The sequence below is a fragment of the Balaenoptera musculus genome, chromosome 1 (genome assembly GCF_009873245.2).
Source record: "Balaenoptera musculus isolate JJ_BM4_2016_0621 chromosome 1, mBalMus1.pri.v3, whole genome shotgun sequence".
Taxonomy (NCBI): Eukaryota; Metazoa; Chordata; class Mammalia; order Artiodactyla; family Balaenopteridae; genus Balaenoptera; species Balaenoptera musculus.
Window position 1 is genome coordinate 160,710,476 of NC_045785.1, and position 17,958 is coordinate 160,728,433.

A 17,958-nucleotide genomic window follows, 5' to 3' on the forward strand; every position below is an offset into this window, starting at 1 on the left:
GCGCCACCAGGGAAGCCCTCCACTACTGTTTTAAGTACATGAATTTTCCACGACACCTTCACAAACCACTGTGTGGGAACGCTGGATAGGGTGAGCCCCCTTTCCCTAAAACTTTTTCCTAATTTTGAACGTTTTAATAGATTTCAATCTTCCATTAGGTAATACCTTCACAGGATTTTTAAATAACTATCCTGAAAAGGTTTGCAGTGAAAATTCTCCCCCTACTCCATGTCTCTCCCACCCACTTCCCAACCCCAATGCCCCCCACACCCCTACACCCTCCCACTCAAATGCAACCACTGTTCTTAAGTTTTTTGTCTCTTTTCAAAGTTTCTTCATACATATGTAAGCAAATACAAACATACAGCCCTAGATTTTATACTGATGCTCATACTGCACGCTATGTTCTGTTTTTTGATTTAAGATTACGTATAGCTTGAAGCTCTTTCCAAATTAGTATGTAGATAAGTGTCCTCATTCTTTTTTCAGTATTATGTTATGTGCATGAACCATAATTTATTTAACCAGTCTCCTGTTGATGGTCATGCAGACTGTTTCAATTCTTTTGCTATTTCAAACAAAAGCAACAGGAATAATCCTGTTTTCAAAATGTGATTGATTTGGACCCAAGCAAGCCTGGGTTGGTGCACCAAGAAAGCAGAGCCAGTGCAGAGCCCACAAGTGCCCCCCCTGTGCTCTGAGACCTGACACCCATGACTCACTGGTTCCAAGATTAGTCACGTATGCCCAAACACCCCATGGTGAAAACAGATCATTTCTGGAGCACCAGGAATGCACCATCACAGGCCGCAATCTGAGGAGGTTGCTGGACTCAGAAAAGTCCAACCGAATCAGCTAAGGGAATGACTTCAAGGGATTCCCAAGCCTGTTCAACTAAGGCAAGCCTAATGACCGTAATTAGCTAACTGCACAGTTAGAAGTGATTAAGCACATTACAGAAGAGGCTCAGCTCCCGCAACTGGAAGCATCCCAGCTCAGCCCACTAGCAACGTCGGCTGCTTTCCTCTCCGTTTTCTTAGCCTTTGCAGCACATGTCTGCCTTCACCGTAGGGTTATGATTTTTCTTTTCCAGATTAACTTCTTTTCAACACACTGTAGCATATGGACATTAGCCAAGTATGCCTAATCATTGGTTTAATTTTTCCACTTTAAAATTGAAATATAGGGAATTCCCTGGCGGTCCAGTGGTTAGGACTTCATGGCGCTCTCACTGCCGGAGGCCCGGGTTCAATCCCTGGTGGGGGAAGAAGATTCCTGCAAGCCACGAGGTGTGGCCAAAAACATAAAATAAAATAAAATTGAAATATAACTTATATGCAGTAAAACGCACAGATCTTAAGTCTATAGTTTATAAGGTTTTGCAAATGAATATATCATGTAACCAACACCCCAATTAAAATATAGAACAAATTTCTTCCCTCCAAAAAGTCCTTCATGCCCTTCTTTCCAATCACCCCCTACCTCGCTCCAGGCAACTGTTCTGATTCTAAGTTAATGTTGTTAAGGAGAAATAACTGATTATATGACACGGATTGGGAAAGAGCACCCTCTGAATTGAAAAAGAGTATGTAATTTATTCTCTTGTCCTTAAATTCTCAAGCATGTGTGGGCAGCCATTCTAGCTGCTGAATATGTTTTTTACTTTGTTCTCCCTCAGACAGTCACTGGATACTTTTTAAAACTTTTTTAAAAATTCACTTAAATTTAGGAGTAGTTTCCAGATCTGGGCCCCAAGTTTGTAGACTAGAGCAGCAACAAACATACTGGAAGCTGAGAACCAGGAGCAGAGCTTAATTGTATGTCAATCTCTTGCACCGCGTCCTTCTGAGCTATCCAGAGTCAGGATTTAAGAGAGCGAGGCTGTGAAGGGGAGTTTAGAAAAGAGAGGAGAGGTGTGCCCCAAACAGAAAGAGCTCCTGCTGCCAGGAACCTCAATCAAGGCAAGTAGGAGGGCTGCAAGGAAAAACACTTCAGCCTAAAGGTGGGGACAGACCAAGGGCACACACAAGGCTCCATTTTGCCAATGATCAAGGAGGTCGAAAGTCAATGTGAACTTTCAGTACGAGTGCAGGAGTGCTTGGTTCCCTCGAGTGAAATAAACAATCTCTGGAAGAGACTAGAAGGCGTGAACCTACAAGTCTGGGTAGGGCAGCTTGTCTTACAGGTAATTAAACTCTGGGTTCTATTTTCTTTCTCTGAGCCAATGAGAGAGGTGTCAGCCAGTCACCCTGGTCATGGTAAAGCATCTCACATAGTTGTCCCCACCCCAAGAACCCCAGGAGTGTGTGTGTGTGTGTGTGTGTGTGTGTGTGTGTGTGTGTGTGTGGTGGGGAAAGGCATGCAGGGAGGGAGTCATAGAAGGGAAGGAAGATAGCTGTATTGTTACAGGGCAAGTGTAGCTGAGAAGGAAAAACTCCCGCCTCCTGGTGCCGTGGATCCCAGGGCATGATAGAGGACAGGCATTCTGCATCCATGAGGAGACCCCAAACTACCTCTTACCCAGAGTCCCTGGGCAGCTGGTGCCTGGGTGGATGGGGGAGCTGTGAATTTATCTGAGAAGCAGAGCTCCGAGATCACGGTCCTGGACCACCGGTGAGGAACACTGTTCACCAAGTTCAAAGTGACAGGAGTGGAATTGTCTTTCCTGAGGAGCCACAGAGACCTGGGGACTCATATGGCCACTAGACAGACGAGAGACCAGTGGTCCCTGCTTGCATGTGAAAGTCAGACCAACCCCATCCCCTACTTTGAACTGTGTAAGTCTTTGGGTTTGGGGACAATTAAGGAGTGAAGGAGCCCCACGGAGGAGATACTGAACTTCCTGCTAACCAGGCAAATGGGGAATTAAGCCAGTTTTCTTTATGGGAGAAAATAAAAGACAGGCTCACCTTGCACCCTAACTTTGTGGGGCTGTTCATCCTACTTACTCAGGTATCATCTGAACCCCCAGATCTCTTTGTACTGGGGTAACAGGTCCTGCCTAAGCAGTAACTTTTAGAACTTGTGCTCCAACTATTGCCCTTGCCTCCAGTGTCCTCCCTTCCTACCTGTAATCATTAAAATGCTACTCATTCTTTAAGACCTAATTCCAGTGTTACTTGCTACAGCCCCTCTGATCACCTCAACCAGAAACAGTCTGTCTCTCTTCTTTACTTTTAGCGTACTTTGTTTTAGCATTTGCATGCCTCATTCAACTTTTCTTTTTATACCTTATATATTATAAACTGCATATCTTAATACCTCCCACAGTGTCTTGTACCTAGAAAGTAGCCCTTAAATTAAAAAAAAAAAATTTAAAATTGCTACCACGGTGTGGTAGACATTGGGAGTGTCTTTCCAACACCTCTTGTCCTCCTCTCCATTGTGTAGTCACCATAATGTGAGTGGCATTGACCTATCCCAATTCCAGGGGTGGTCCTCTATGGTGCAGGCCAATCCCAACGCACCTGCCAAAGTGATAGGTTTTTTTGAGCCTGAGCCAGTCAGCGCATAGCACGCCCACAGTGATTGGTCCTGGGGGTGGTCCAATCAGAATGAAGCTAGGACTTACCCTCAGTGGTTAAGGGAAGCAATAGTCCTTTTCTCCCCAGATTAGTTGTCAAGAAATTTCAACTGAGTTGGTCAGTTCTAACTGAGCTGCTGTTCACAGGCATCTTGTAACCACGAAGAAAGCCAGCCTAAAAAGGAATCTGGCGCACAAATGTGGACAGGGCAGAGAGAATCAGAGACATGCAGCTGGAGCCCCAATTAAACCATATTAGAAGGCTTCCCTAACTTAACTTTTCAGCCATGTGAACCAATAAATTCTCTTCATGGTTTCTCTTACTTGCACCCCAAAGCATCTGAGCCAGTGCATTGGGAAGGCAGCATTACAGTGAACATTGTGGGTTCACATGTGTTGTGTGCACACAGTGTGCACACGCACCCCTTACCCCAGCGCCCAGCCTGAATCTTTCCAGCGAGAGGGAAAACACACACACACACACACAAAAGTGAACACTTTAAAGCTTTTGCTAACAATCACCAAGACATGGAACTGATGTCTTTTGAAAAGTTTTAACTGATTTCTGTATTAAAAATGATTTGCAATGTTAACCTGAATTCTTAAGGATATCTCAGACTCTAGCAACTGGTAATAAATTGTGTAAATTTTTTTCCTTAAAAAAAAAATCATATATTGTTTGGGACCCTGTAATAGTACTTAAAGTCATAAAATCAACCTTTACCTTTATGTGAAGTTTGTATTTTCAACATTTTTCTTCGAAGGTGAAATGGGGTTCGAATAATTGAAAGGCGATATTGACTTTTTCTTGACTGGTTCCATGTCTTCACCTGATTTACAACTTAAGATTTTCCAACAAGTCTGCTTGTTTACTTGCTTTCTTGGCAAGCATCTCTGAGCCTCCTCTCTAGGGGCCTAACTCCTTGTGAGCTGGGACCACATCTTGTGCCTCTTTCATAACCTGTGTCCTCCTCATGCCATGAGGAGTTCCACAGCTTCCCAAGAGCTGGTGGACAGCCCATGGAAATTTCCACAGCATCTGCCCAGCTCCAGGCCCCCAGCCTGGGCCCTGGCCTGCAAGTCCTACCAGCCCAAGTACACTGAGCCTGGCTCCGGGTCAGGTCTGCGGTCTATTTATGACTTCTTATCTCCGGATTTGTGCCTTGGCACTTTGCACTCAAGAAACTTCCGCCCCTCCTCACCAGTCAACACATGTCCTTATCTAGAGAAGAGAAGAGTGGGGCGATAAACAAACTCTCTTCCTCCACAGCTGCTTAGATGGCCCCAATGTCTCCCTACCTTTGGTTCATTCTTCTTGTTTTGGGGCCCAAATCCTTTGATGGGAACAAAGAAAACCTTCTGACATTCAGATGAAATATCGTTATGACCACTGATGAGCTTATTAATGAATTTGTTTCTCACATGCTTCCCCTTACTAAGGAAAATTTGTCTCCCAAGTGGAAGGAACCTCTTCCTCACTCCTACCGGGCATAATCCTGAGCTTAGCTCATGGGCAGAACGAGTCATTGATTGACCCCAAGGTCCCTGTGGGAGCTGCTCAGGGAAGAGCTGAGCTCAGGAGGGACCAGGAGCACACGGTGCCCGAGGAGCTACCCTGCTTGCAGCCCTGCAACATCGTTCTGTCCTCCTGGGCATGGAGTGAGAACAAGGGACCAGGAGCGAGAGAACCTGAGAAGAGAGCAGAGCTCTACCGTCACACCAGGTCCCTTAGGTACGTTACATAACCTCTCTGGGCTTCAGTGTTCTAAGGTGCCAAATACCTGACCTACCTACTTAATTCTTAATTTAATCTTAAGATATTATTACTATTATTTTATTTTATTTTATGTGACTCAGATGTCAGCTGAAGCCTCTCTAGATAAGACTGGTTCAAACGACCATTCCATATCCTGCAGAAGCTTAAAGTCCTGCCCCCCATATTTTGGCCAATTCTGGGATGCCAGGGTGGAAGGTGGGAGAAGGCTTCTGTGCACAGTCACCTCTGGCCCTGAGCCCCTGCAAGTGCGGAGTTCTATCCATTTGTGGACTGTCTTGCCATCTCTGTGCTGTCCCTGTCCAGAGCTGTGCCTACTCCTTTGGGGAATGGAAGGAATCTACATGACGTTAGATTAAATATGAGACACCTCTGTCCTCGGAAGTTCTTTAGCTATCCCATCCTATGAGGACTTTTATCAGCTGATCTCACTCATGGAGCGGTCCAGCTTAGTGGTTTTTTCCTCTCCTCACCTTCCCATCTCTCCCACTTATCCCTTCCCTTTTAGACTGCCTCCAGAGCTCCAAATTCTCACTGTATTCTGTAGAGTCATTGATTTCTCTGCCATTTCTTCTGCCAAACTCAGCCATTCAAACTCATCAAGGTGTAAAGTAGGCCCTTCCAGACAGCAAGATCAACCTTCCTTCTGTACCAGGCAATTGTGGCTGCACATGTTTTTTTCTCACTCTATTAAAATCGCAATACGGCTTCTGCTAAATTCTTCTGCCGAAATGACAATTCCATTTCTTAGAAAGCAGAGAAAATAAAGAGGAGCAGCATTTTGGATCTAATTCTGCACAACCAGGGAAATTTGCTCGTCAGGTGAAAGTGAGAGAAAGCTCGCTGTCACCCAGGGGTCTGGGACAGCTGGGAAGGGCCTGCTAGATGGTCCAGGGTGTGCCAACACTCAGGAAGAAGACTCCGAAAGTATTTGGAGAAAAGTTAGGTGTGATTGGTCTTGTGATCCAAGAATAAAGGAAAGACAGCTCAAGCAGGACCAAGTGAAGTTGTAAATTACAAATGATCCCACAGGGCGAAAAGAGAAAAACAGTTTCCACAGTCAAATACACCTGTAGGTAGGTGAATGGATCAGCAAGGTGTTCCTTTCCACACTGGCTGACAAGAGCTCTGGCATCTTCATCACGTGACTTCCAAGGTTGCCGTGGGAGTCTTCTCCATTCAGTGTGGGAGATTAGTGGGCCCGGCCTGGCAGTGGCACACATACTTCTGTTCACGCTTCCTCCTGGAACTCAATCACATGGCCACACCCACCTGCAGGGGAATCTGGGAATGGAGTCTAGGTGTGTGCTCAGAAGGGAGAGAAGAACACGAATTTGTCCAGCAGCTAGCAGTCTCTGCCACATACTCTTTCAATTTTCCTTATTAAGTGTGGAAAGTTGAGGAACAACATCGGTAAGAAGATTTGGAGGTCCAAGTACGGAAGGAGGTAGAAGGACAGCACCTTGATGCCCCAGAAGAGCTCAGGTCTTCTGACCTGGATGAATTATACCCAGGGGTACTGAGGGGGCTCGCAGACAAGCTAACTTATCTTTGGGGAACTGTAAAAAACAGAACTGCTACTAGAAGGCTGAAGAGGCAGGCACTGTCATCCTGATTTTCATAAAGACTAAGAAATTGGAATCTAAAAAGTATACAAGGGTGAACTTGACATTAATATGGGATGAGTGGCTCAAAGAGATAATCAGATGGATGGTCTCGAACTCTGAGAAGGAAAGCATTGACCACTAATAGCCAGCATGTGGTCCAGGCTAACCTCATTTTCTCTTTTGAAAGAATTATCTTTAACAATGTTCATATCCTTAGACTTAATAATACTCCTTCAGGAAGTTTGTGCTATGGAATCAATGCAAATTATGGACAAAGTTATTTTGCACAAAAAGATGTTGTCACCATTTTATTTATAATAGCAAAAAATTAGATACAATCTAAAAGTACAGCAATAGGGGAATGGTTATGTAAATTATTAATCATTAATACAATGAACTATTATACAGCCTTTAAAACTGTTTTTGAAGAATGTTTAATGATATGAGAAAATACATATGAAATACTGTCAATGAAAAAATCAGGATGCAAATACCAGAGAATATATGCTCTCAGTGATGTGAAAAATATCAGCACAGAAATGTGATGAAGGAAATATGCTAAAATGTTAACAGTAGTTATCTCAGATAGTAGACTTATTAGTCACTGTTAATTTCCTCTACATACTTTCCTATATTTTGCCACAGTGGGCGTGTATTACTTCTACAAAAAGGGGAAAAAACCTATTTTCTGAAAAAAAAATCACCAAGCTGGTAGAGCAGGTCAACCACACATATAAATAGGACATCATGGGACTTCCCTGGTGGCACAGTGGTTAAGAATCCGCCTGCCAATGCAGGGGACACAGGTTCGATCCCTGGTCCGGGAAGATCTCACATGCCACAGAGCAACTAAGCCTGTGAGCCACAACTACTGAGCCCGCCTGCTGCAACTACTGAAGCCTGTGCACCTAGAGCCCGTGCTCCACAGCAAGAGAAGCCACCACAGTGAGAAGCCTGTGCACCGCAACTAGAGAAAGCCCACGCGCAGCAATGAAGACACAACAAAGCAAAAAAAAAAAAAAAAAAAAAAAAAATAGGACATCATGATTTCACAAGGCATTTGACAATGTCCTTCAACACTACTCACTTCACTGATAGATAAGATTGTGACTCAATATGAATATAGGTGGTTGATAATCACAGAATGACCATACCCCATCCAGAATTAGGTTTCCTGTTCAATATTTTTACCCTTGTCTCAGGCGAACATCTGCACTATCCAATATGCTATCCACTAGCCATGTGTGAATAATTGGTTTTAAATTAATTAAAATTAAATACAATTTAAAATTCAGTTCCTCAGTTGCACTAGCCTTATTTTAAGTGTTTAATAGGCACATGTGGCTAGTGACCATTGTATTGTACAGCTTAGATATAGAGCATTTCCATCACTATAGAACATTCTGTTGGAAAGTGCTGATCTACGGGTAATGATTATCAGTTTCACAGAGGACACAGGCTGAAGGAGAGTCAGCTTCCCAGGTGATCACCACGGGCTGGCACAACGAGCCAGGTCTAGACAGATGAACTTGAACAGTTCTAAGCATAACATCCTCCATGGGGGCTCCAAAATATGACTGCAGATGTATAGCAGAATGGAGGGGGGTTAATTTTTGTTGAAGAAAAGCTCCATAGGTATCTGTGAGGGTATTGCAGCTAACCAAAATAATGAGCTCTTGAGTTGAACTAATGAAGTATAAGGTTCAGAACAAGAAAGTGATAGTTCCAAGCTACGTTGGTCAAACTACATTGAGAATGCAAGTGTTTTTCCTTCAGTGGTGTTTCAGAACTAGAATTGGCCAGAATGAAACTGATGAAATAGAAAAAATATTTTGCATCACTGGAGACTGTTGTTGGTTATGAGCAGATCTCAACTGGGAATTAGCACAGAGTATGGGAGGGAAAAAACTGTTAGGAAGAGTCCAGCTACTAGGTTTTAACAGCTTTGTGCCTTGTTTACTAAACCATGAGATAAAAAGTCAAAGTTGTGAGACTGGCAAGAAACTGTTAACATGGTGCTGCTGTATGTGGGGTGGGAGGGGAGAGAGAGAGAGGGAAAGGGTAGCGCGGAGAGAGAGAAACTGAGACTGTTACCCTTGAGCAAATGCCAGAGGTGATCAAGTGATATTTAAGGTTTTATAGCAATCCTACCAGAACTATGAAAACAGCTTTGTTATCAAATTGTTTGCAAGAAAATTAATTTTGTTATCGTACATCTAAAACTTTCTATTCCCTAACCCTGATTTAAAGAAAACAGTTCTTACGTTAGTTTAGAATTCCTCTTTAAAAAGTTGTTTTTTGATAATGTGTGATTTCCCCAGAATGCAACTATCATATTATAGTGGAGTAGACAGAATTGTATTCAGTTTTGGGTATTTCAGTCCAAAAGGGATGCTGGAGTACTTGAGCAAGTCAAGAGAAAAAGGAGCAAAGTGGATAAAGTTCTAGAAACAATGGCTACGGAAGATATTTAGAACAGAAACTGCTGTGTGTACACCTGGGAGAAAGGGGAGTGATGGGAACTGGATCTCAGCTCAACACAAGGAAGGGCCTTCCAACAGTCAGAGATGATGGAGTGGCTGTAGGAAGTAGTACCGGGGTGAGGAAGGCCGAGTAAGAGGCCAACCTGAGTTGCATTCTGGAACTTTCTAGTCATGTGACCTTGGGCAAGTTACTTAGCTCTTCTAAGCCTCAGTTTCTTCACCTGTAAAAGAGATAATAACTCTTAGTGCTACTATAAGAATTAAATAGGGACTTCCCTGGTGGCACAGTGGTTTAGAATCCACTTGTCAATGCAGGGGGCATGGGTTCGAGCCCTGGTCCGGGAAGATCCCACATGTCGCGGAGCAACAAAGCCCGTGCGCCACAACTACTGAGCCCGCGTGCTGCAACTACTGAAGCCCACGCGCCTAGAGCACCTGCAATGAGAAGCCCACGCACCCCAACGAAGAGTAGCCCCCACTCGCCGCAACTAGAGAAAGCCCGCGCGAAGCAGCAAAGACCCAACGCAGCCATAAATAAATAAATAAATAAATTTATTTTAAAAAAAGAATTAAATAAGCTAATGCATCTCTAGTGCTTATCATAGTGCCTGGTACATGGCAAATCCTCCATCAGTGTTACCTATTGGCCATTATGATTGTTCGTGGTGATCAAGCTCCTTGTCTCTGGATGTTCCAACAGAGTCTGCTCGATTACTGATTGGAATAATAGGACAGATTTCTGCATTGGTAGATGGTTAGGATGTGCTGTGCCAATACTAGCAACCTGGAACTTAAGAGGTGATGTATGAAAAGGATTCTGTGGTTAAATCAGTTGACAAATGCTGGAAAATGCTGTCGAAATTCAACAGGTTTCTTTATACTCTGTGACTTCTCTGAGCCTTTAATACACTACCCTGAGTTTTAAATCCCCATCATACTTGGCCACAGAACCCTTTTTCTTAGAACATTTGAGGGAAGAGAGTGTTTTGAACACATTTTAGGAAATACTGAATTAGATGATTTCTGAGATTCTTTCTGACCCTGACATCTGAAAAAGTTGTGAATTTCAAATGCAGTGAAGTTTACAGCTACTGTTTATTGAGCACTTACTATGAGCCACGTGCTGATTTGAGCACTTTAGATACCTGTCACATGATTCTCACAGTAACCCTATGACATTTCATCACCCCCTTTTTACAGCTGAGAAAATTGAGACTCAGAGGTTAAGCAGCTTCCCCCAGTTCACACAGCTAACACATGGTGGAACCAGGAATACAACTTTTCCTGCTCTTCAAAGCCCTGCTCTTAACGGCCAGGCCATGCTTCAGCAGAAACTGCTGATTTTTTGTGCATCAGTGGGTTGACTAAATATGATGATGACTACTTAGGAAAAAAAAAAACAATGTGGCGTTGGCATAATAGTAAAAAGGAGAAAACACAGTCCAGAAGCCAAGAGACTTGGGACTTGAAGGCTTGTCTTACAAATTTAGATATTATGCCCTTTCTACTGACCAATGTTCAAGCCAGCTATTCATGCCAGGTTGATTTAAGGTTGTTGGGAAGAGGTCATTAGCTAACAGAAAGTGAGAGGATTGTCTGTGTTAAATGACCACAGGCTCTCTTTTTCCTTTGCTAGAGGTTTCCATGGCTGTTGAAAAATGAGGCCCTTCACATATGCCCTTTACCTCTACCTTCATCCAAGATGTGATAAAAGGAGAGAAGAATTCCTTTGCTCCCTCTCTCGCCTTACTTACCCCTTTACTGTGTTAACTACACGCTACTTAACAGCAAGGAGAGCAGGATCCTCCTTCCTTGCGGGCAGTGCTGATGAGAAGGGAGCACGTCCAGGTTAAAGCTGAGAACCTGGAAAATGGGCTTCTCAGCTCAGCTCGACATCGAGGTCATGTTCATTCCCAAACATGTCAACCTCTGCCGTGTGGTCAGTGTCTGGCCTGGGCCTGGATCAAACCTAGTCCTCTCCTGGCTCCTCGGCTCACTGGGAGGGAGCACAGGGGTGCTGCACCTTCTACAGGCAAGGACTTGGGTTTATCACCTTTGCTTCCCCAGCACCACTGGCCAGACACCCGACAGGAACTCAGTGCTGCAGGCTGAACCCTGAATACTGGGGCTTGAGGGCCTCACGGTGGCTTCTGGCAGAATCTGCTGCCCTCATGTGGCCATCCTGGCTCAGAGATAGCAGAAGAGGAAATTCAAACCCTGGAGAGGCTGGGAAGGACAGTTGAACTGAGAGCCACCAGGTGAAAGTAGCAGCCTTGTGTGTGGGGGGAGGAGGGGAGGCAGTGGTCCTCCAACTTTTTGGTCCCAGTACCCCCTTTACACTCATAAAAATTATTGAGGACCCCAAAGACCTTTTGTTATGTGATTGATTCTCTCCTAGAAATTACAACTGAGAATATTTTTAAAATATTGATGTGTCAGTTCTTTTAGAAGTAACAATAAACATTTCATGTTAACATAAATAACATAGTTATCAAAAGAGGTGTATTTTGCAAAACAAAAGGAAACTTTAATAAAACGAGTGGCATTTATTTACATTTTTGCAATTCTCTTTAATAGAATACAGTAGTTCAGCAGAAGACAGCTGGACTCTCATTTCTTTTGCATTCAGTCCCTTGCAGTATAGTGTCATGAAACTTCTAGAAAACTCTAGCACACATTCGCGAGAGAAGGAGAACGAAATAGGCAAAGAATATCTTAGTATTACTGTGAAGTAGTCTTGACTTTACGGGGCCCTGGAACCACATTCTGAGACTAGTCCTGACTCAGGGTCCTCCTCTATCAGCTCAAGAGCCCAAGGCCAGGGAAGCCAGGAAGGGAAGCACCCTAGGTGGCCTCTACTCCAAGAGGAAACTTCCACAGAAATAGATAGGAAAGCCTTCTAATTCTTTTTTCTTTTACATTTAAAAGAGCTGGACTGATGTGAGACAGAAAAATTGGGAAAGAGTCAGTGTTTCTCCATCAGAGACAAGATTTTTAAATTTTCGCCAGGCTGAGGGAGAGAAGAGTGTGCAAGAGGAAATGAATAGAAAGAGGTTCCGGCAGAGTCTGTGGGAAGAGCCCAGGCCCCGTGGCCACCCTCTTCTCCCTCATTAGGCTTCTCTCTAAAGGAGGTGGCTGAACCCCAGATAACAGAGGGGACCTGCCCCCTCCTGCCCAGGACCCTGGGGACCACAGGTGCTCAGAGGTCCTTGTCCTACCTGGCATATGGATACTCAAGGGAAGAGGTGGCCACATGGAGGTACAGGCAGAAGGACCCAAGATTCCTCTGGGTTTTCTGTGGTCCCAGAGAGCAGCACCCTTCCTGTGCCCGGAGAAGGGCACGGAAGCCAGCAGAGGGGCAGGGAGGGAGAAACTGAGAGGGTCCCCTAGTTGGGACAAGGGAGTGTGGTATGCATCCTAAGGCCAGAGATCATCTCAGTCACAACCAAAGTAGACTAACCATGAACAATCCAAAAAGGAAATTAAGAAAACAATCCAATTTATAACAGCATCAAAAAGAATAAAATATTTAGGAACAAACTTAATCCAGGAGGCAAAACTACAAAACATTGCTGAAAGAAATTAAAGAAGACACAGATAAATGGAAAGACATCCGTGTTCATGGACTGGAAGACTTAATATTGTTAAGATGTCAATACTCCCCAAAGTGATCTACAGATTCAGTGCAATCCCTACCAAAACCCCAATGACATTTTTTGCAGCAATAGGAAAAAACATCCTGAAGTTCATGTGGTATTTCAAAGGACCCCAAATAGCCAAAACAATCTTGAAAAAGGACAAAGTTGGAGGCCTCATACTTCCTGATTTCAAAACTTACTAAAAACCTATAGTAATCAAAACAGGGTTGTATGGCATAAAGACAGATAATGAACAGAATAGAGAACCCAGAAATAAACCCTTGTGTATATGGTCAAATGATCTATGAGAAGGGTGCCAAGACCACTCAATGGGAAAAGGATGGTCTCTTCAACAAATGGTGTTGGGAAAGCTGGACATCCATATGCAAAAGAATGAGGTTGAACCCTAACCTTACATCATACACAAAAATTAACTCAAAATGGATTACCTAAGACCCCCAAACTATAAAACCCCTAGAAGAAAACATAGGAGAAAAGCTTCATGCCATTGGATTTGACAATGATTTCTTGGATATGACCCAAATGTACAGGCATCGAAAGCAAAAAGAAACAAATGGGACTTCATCACACTTAAAAACTTCTGTGCATCAAAGGAAACAATCAACAAAGTGTGAAGGCAACCTAAAGAATGGGAGAAAATATATGTAAATCATATATCTGATAAGCGGTTTCATAACCAGAATATGAAAAGAACACCTACAACTCAACAACAAAAAACCAAATAATCTGATTGAAAAATGGGCAAAGAAATAAAATAGACACTTCTCCTAAGAAGATATACAAATGGCTTACAAACACATGAAAAGATGTTCAACACTGTTAATCATTAGGGAAATGCAAATCGAAACCACAAGTAGATATCACCTCACATCCATTAGGATGGCTGCTATCAAAACAAAACAAAACAAAACAGAAAATAACAAGCATTGGTGAGGACGTGGAGAAATTGAAACTCTTGTGCAATGTTGGTGGGAATGTAAAATAGTGTAGCCGCTATGGAAAATAGTATGCTGTTTCCTCAAAAAATTAAATAGAATTACCATATGATCCAGCAATCCCACTTCTGGGTATATATATCCCAAAGAATTGAAAGCAAGATCTCAAAGAGATATTTGCACAGCTATGTGCATTGCAGCATTATCCACAATGGCCAAGAGGTAGAAGCAATCCAAATGCTCATTGACAGCTGAATAGATAAAGAAAATGTGGAATGTACATACAATGGAATATTATTTAACATAAAAAGGAATGAAATCTGTCACATGCTACAACATGGATGAACTTGAAGGACTTTATGCTAAGAGAAATAAGCCAACCACAAAAAGAGAAATACTGTATGAATTCCACTTAGATGAGTTATCTAGAGCAATCAAAATCATAGAGAAAGTAGAGCGATGGTTGCCAGGGGCTGGCGGGGAGAGAAAAATGAAGAGTCGTTCAATGGGTACAGAGTTTCAGGGTTGCAAGATGAAAGCATTCTGGAGGTTTAATCCACAACAATGTGAATATGTTTGACACTACTGAACTCTGCACTTGAAAATGATTAAGATGGTAAATTTTATGTTATGTTTTTTACCACAATTAAAAATAAAAAGAAATCAAAGCATATAGGTGCCAGTCAAGGACTACATGTGCTTCCCCCATCCCTTCACACTTAGGCGCTACTCCAAGAAGAAGGGAGAAGATGACAATTCATAAAACTGAGGTTATCAGTTTTATTTTCTAACAATAGGCACAATGGGACTTAAGTTACAGAAAAAGTAAGAAAGTTATTGTGGCAAACACTGTTAGTTGTCTATCTAGAACCTTCCCTGCTCCTCTGCCATTTCTTCCTTAACTAACAGAACTCCAATTTTATTCAGATATCCACCCCTCCCTCGTGAGACTCAGGGTTCAGTTCTGATTGGTCTAGGCTGGCCATGGCAATCCCACACTAAACCAGTGATTGGTTTATGTGTCGGGATGTGACACAATTCTGGCCAATGAGATTTAGGGGGAAATCTGCCCAGGGGGCTTCTAAGAATGATTTGCATTGACCTTAAAAAATGACACAGGAATATTCATTCTCTCTCCCCCTCCCCTCTTCTCTCTCTCTGCATCTGGCTCTGCACAGGTGAGAATGCCAGAGAAGAAAATGGAAAGAATGAAACAATAATCAATGATGATTTCGTTGAACTGCTGAATAAACCAAACCCAGAACCACCATATTCTACTTCTTGTCATGTGAGATAACAAACTGCTGACTGTTTAAGTCCATGGGAGCCTAAATTAAGACAAGACCTACCCCAATTTAAACAAATTAATTTAATTTAAACAATTTTAAAAAAAAGTCCCCTACTAAGGCCTTCAGATACTTGTAGCCACAGCATCCTGGTGGTTTTCTGTATTTTTTCACATCTGGAAACATGGTGTAAAATAAGTGCCCCTCATTCTGCACCATGGCCATCTGGAATCAGGGAGGGTCACCTTTCCCTCAGGGATCTCAGTTACCTCTCTGAGGTTCCGGCACCCATACCTCTGACCAGCTCTGCTTTGCTGTCTGTTTTGCCACTGCAGCCCTCTTGGGTTTGACTTGCGCTTCTGGAAACTAAAAATTCTTTTAGTGGCCAGACTCCAAGCCTCTTGAGACCTGAATCTTTTCATTTCTATATCTCCATGCTGCCTGGAATACACCAAGGAGGTAGCAAGTTCTCTGGTAGGAATAAATTAATTTCCCCCTGAACCAGGGCAGACCATGCCCAGAAAAGTCTCCTTCTGTGGTGACAACTGACAACTCTGCTTGTACCAGCCCCTCCAACTACCCTCAATGCACAGGGCCTGGACCAATAGGGATGAGCCTGGGACAATTAACCAAGTCCCAGGCCAGGGGCTGAAGGGCAGGCAGAGTTCCCTTCGTGCCAAGGGTCCCACTTTCCTCCCTCCCAAGAGCCCTGTGTCACCCCCCGCCCCCGCCATGTTTAATTCTGGTCTACCAGACTCGCTGTGGTTATTAGCTAATAGTTCGAGTGGCCTTGCCGTAGCTTTTTAAAAACTGTTAAAATACCATTTGGATCACTTTTACTACTCTTCAAATCACTAGTTTGGGAATCACTAATGTGTTTTAAACCCTTCACTTTATAAATGTGAGAAACTGGGGTCCAGAGAGGTAAATTGGCCAGCTGGTCATGGCTGTGGGTAGCTGACTATAAATCGACTTTCTAGGCCCCAAACAGCCATACATTTTATTGTATTACACTCTTCTTTTGTCAGGAAACTGTGACTATAGGAGAATCCCATGTGTATTTGCTTTAGGAAGATACAATTTCTTAGCCTAATGAGAAGGTAGAGGGAGACATTGGTTACGCTGGGGCAGGTCTTGTCTTAATCTGCTTCCCTCAGCAGCCAGCCTGAGATGAGGATTGAGAGCAGGCAGCTCCTGTGCACTGTGGGGGATGTTCCAGTATGGGGGGGAGGGGGAGGGAGGGGGGAGGGGAGGGAGCAAGGGGAGGGGAGGGGGAGGGGTGGGGCGGGGAAGGAGCGGGGGCGGCAGCGGGTCAAGGTGCGTCAGTCATCAGGCTTCTGGCGGGGAGGCCAGTGGGGGGCAGGGAGTGTTGACTGAACAATTCCCCAACCCACCCCGACTCCTACATCTGCAAAGGAAAGTCACTCCCCGATCCTATTCCAGTCCTTCATCCCTAAATATGAGCCATCAAGCAGGGATCATTGGCCATTTTAGAACAGGTATAAAAAAGAAAAGGATGAGCAGATGAAGAAAAAGATAACCCCCAAGAAAACTGGGAGGATTCAGAGAGTAGAAAACTTTTAAAATTGATTAATTTTTCCAGAGGGATCTGAGATGGTATTATCTATGTCAAAACATTAACAGGTCAGCTGTGAGAAAGGAACAAGTAGAGGTGAACACTTCTGGGAAAATTTTTAAAATATGATGCCATTCATCACACACACACACACACACACACAATTCTGTTAACTGTGTGTGGTGATGGATGTTAAGTAGGCTTATTGTGGTGATCATTTCACAATGTATACTCTTAAAAAAGAGACAATAGGCCCAAAATAGAGTCACTTGTGCTAAGCCCATGTCTCCAAACCGAGACTTAATGTCTAACCTAATTGCAGTCAGCCTGTCCAGAACTGTAATCTTAACCAGTCTGTCTGGAATTTCCTGGTCAGCACTACTGAGGTCATCTGCCAGCTAGACCCCTGCCACCCCCCAAAGGCAGGTGACCTTCCCTGAAACAATCCACTCTCTGCTTGTAACTTCCTTGTCCTGTCTCCTTCTGCCTATAGAAGTCTTCCATTTTGTACCGCAGTTCAGACCTCCTTTCTATCCGTTAGATGGGATGCTGCCTGGCTCAAAAATCATTGAGTAAAGCCAATTAGACCTTTACACGTACTCGGCTAAATTTTGTTTTTTTTAACAATACAAATATCAAATCATTATGCTGTACATCTGAAACTAATATAATATTATGTGTCACTTAATTTTTAAAAATGTGATTGCCAAAAAATAAAGTGTTGGAAGGCTGAAAGATAAATTAGAATATAGGCAGGCGGAGAGACAAAGAGAGAGCACAAGTGAATAGATTAGAGACATGTCCTGCACACTACTAAGGAACAATTTGAAAGACCTAACAGCAGTCTCAAAAAAGCAAACAAACAAACAAACAAAAACCTAACAGAGAGAATAGGGGAAATATGAGAACATTTCTGAGATCTAAACAAAGACACAACTATTCATACTGAAAGGACACAAGGAATACTGAGCAGGATGGAGGAGAGAAGATAAAATTCACATCCCTGGCTTCTGTAAGTCATCTGCACATAACACTATTTCAGGGTTGGGCTGACGTCATCAAAGGTTTGGGGGGTTCTGGGGTGAGGTAACATCACAGAGTGTGGCCATGGACCT